The following is a 3,072-nucleotide window of genomic DNA, read 5'->3' as shown; positions in this document are numbered from 1 at the left end:
CTAACCCTAACCCTAACCCTAACCCTAACCCTAACCCTAACCCTAACCCTAACCCTAACCCTAACCCTAACCCTAACCCTAACCCTAACCCTAACCCTAACCCTAACCCTAACCCTAACCCTAACCCTAACCCTAACCCTAACCCTAACCCTAACCCTAACCCTAACCCTAACCCTAACCCTAACCCTAACCCTAACCCTAACCCTAACCCTAACCCTAACCCTAACCCTAACCCTAACCCTAACCCTAACCCTAACCCTAACCCTAACCCTAACCCTAACCCTAACCCTAACCCTAACCCTAACCCTAACCCTAACCCTAACCCTAACCCTAACCCTAACCCTAACCCTAACCCTAACCCTAACCCTAACCCTAACCCTAACCCTAACCCTAACCCTAACCCTAACCCTAACCCTAACCCTAACCCTAACCCTAACCCTAACCCTAACCCTAACCCTAACCCTAACCCTAACCCTAACCCTAACCCTAACCCTAACCCTAACCCTAACCCTAACCCTAACCCTAACCCTAACCCTAACCCTAACCCTAACCCTAACCCTAACCCTAACCCTAACCCTAACCCTAACCCTAACCCTAACCCTAACCCTAACCCTAACCCTAACCCTAACCCTAACCCTAACCCTAACCCTAACCCTAACCCTAACCCTAACCCTAACCCTAACCCTAACCCTAACCCTAACCCTAACCCTAACCCTAACCCTAACCCTAACCCTAACCCTAACCCTAACCCTAACCCTAACCCTAACCCTAACCCTAACCCTAACCCTAACCCTAACCCTAACCCTAACCCTAACCCTAACCCTAACCCTAACCCTAACCCTAACCCTAACCCTAACCCTAACCCTAACCCTAACCCTAACCCTAACCCTAACCCTAACCCTAACCCTAACCCTAACCCTAACCCTAACCCTAACCCTAACCCTAACCCTAACCCTAACCCTAACCCTAACCCTAACCCTAACCCTAACCCTAACCCTAACCCTAACCCTAACCCTAACCCTAACCCTAACCCTAACCCTAACCCTAACCCTAACCCTAACCCTAACCCTAACCCTAACCCTAACCCTAACCCTAACCCTAACCCTAACCCTAACCCTAACCCTAACCCTAACCCTAACCCTAACCCTAACCCTAACCCTAACCCTAACCCTAACCCTAACCCTAACCCTAACCCTAACCCTAACCCTAACCCTAACCCTAACCCTAACCCTAACCCTAACCCTAACCCTAACCCTAACCCTAACCCTAACCCTAACCCTAACCCTAACCCTAACCCTAACCCTAACCCTAACCCTAACCCTAACCCTAACCCTAACCCTAACCCTAACCCTAACCCTAACCCTAACCCTAACCCTAACCCTAACCCTAACCCTAACCCTAACCCTAACCCTAACCCTAACCCTAACCCTAACCCTAACCCTAACCCTAACCCTAACCCTAACCCTAACCCTAACCCTAACCCTAACCCTAACCCTAACCCTAACCCTAACCCTAACCCTAACCCTAACCCTAACCCTAACCCTAACCCTAACCCTAACCCTAACCCTAACCCTAACCCTAACCCTAACCCTAACCCTAACCCTAACCCTAACCCTAACCCTAACCCTAACCCTAACCCTAACCCTAACCCTAACCCTAACCCTAACCCTAACCCTAACCCTAACCCTAACCCTAACCCTAACCCTAACCCTAACCCTAACCCTAACCCTAACCCTAACCCTAACCCTAACCCTAACCCTAACCCTAACCCTAACCCTAACCCTAACCCTAACCCTAACCCTAACCCTAACCCTAACCCTAACCCTAACCCTAACCCTAACCCTAACCCTAACCCTAACCCTAACCCTAACCCTAACCCTAACCCTAACCCTAACCCTAACCCTAACCCTAACCCTAACCCTAACCCTAACCTAACCCTAACCCTAACCCTAACCCTAACCCTAACCCTAACCCTAACCCTAACCCTAACCCTAACCCTAACCCTAACCCTAACCCTAACCCTAACCCTAACCCTAACCCTAACCCTAACCCTAACCCTAACCCTAACCCTAACCCTAACCCTAACCCTAACCCTAACCCTAACCCTAACCCTAACCCTAACCCTAACCCTAACCCTAACCCTAACCCTAACCCTAACCCTAACCCTAACCCTAACCCTAACCCTAACCCTAACCCTAACCCTAACCCTAACCCTAACCCTAACCCTAACCCTAACCCTAACCCTAACCCTAACCCTAACCCTAACCCTAACCCTAACCCTAACCCTAACCCTAACCCTAACCCTAACCCTAACCCTAACCCTAACCCTAACCCTAACCCTAACCCTAACCCTAACCCTAACCCTAACCCTAACCCTAACCCTAACCCTAACCCTAACCCTAACCCTAACCCTAACCCTAACCCTAACCCTAACCCTAACCCTAACCCTAACCCTAACCCTAACCCTAACCCTAACCCTAACCCTAACCCTAACCCTAACCCTAACCCTAACCCTAACCCTAACCCTAACCCTAACCCTAACCCTAACCCTAACCCTAACCCTAACCCTAACCCTAACCCTAACCCTAACCCTAACCCTAACCCTAACCCTAACCCTAACCCTAACCCTAACCCTAACCCTAACCCTAACCCTAACCCTAACCCTAACCCTAACCCTAACCCTAACCCTAACCCTAACCCTAACCCTAACCCTAACCCTAACCCTAACCCTAACCCTAACCCTAACCCTAACCCTAACCCTAACCCTAACCCTAACCCTAACCCTAACCCTAACCCTAACCCTAACCCTAACCCTAACCCTAACCCTAACCCTAACCCTAACCCTAACCCTAACCCTAACCCTAACCCTAACCCTAACCCTAACCCTAACCCTAACCCTAACCCTAACCCTAACCCTAACCCTAACCCTAACCCTAACCCTAACCCTAACCCTAACCCTAACCCTAACCCTAACCCTAACCCTAACCCTAACCCTAACCCTAACCCTAACCCTAACCCTAACCCTAACCCTAACCCTAACCCTAACCCTAACCCTAACCCTAACCCTAACCC

The sequence above is a fragment of the Bos indicus genome, chromosome 26, assembly GCF_029378745.1.
Source record: "Bos indicus isolate NIAB-ARS_2022 breed Sahiwal x Tharparkar chromosome 26, NIAB-ARS_B.indTharparkar_mat_pri_1.0, whole genome shotgun sequence".
In the NCBI taxonomy this organism is placed as follows: domain Eukaryota; kingdom Metazoa; phylum Chordata; class Mammalia; order Artiodactyla; family Bovidae; genus Bos; species Bos indicus.
The sequence above is the reverse complement of the archived record's forward strand: the minus strand, read 5'-3'. Positions refer to the sequence as shown.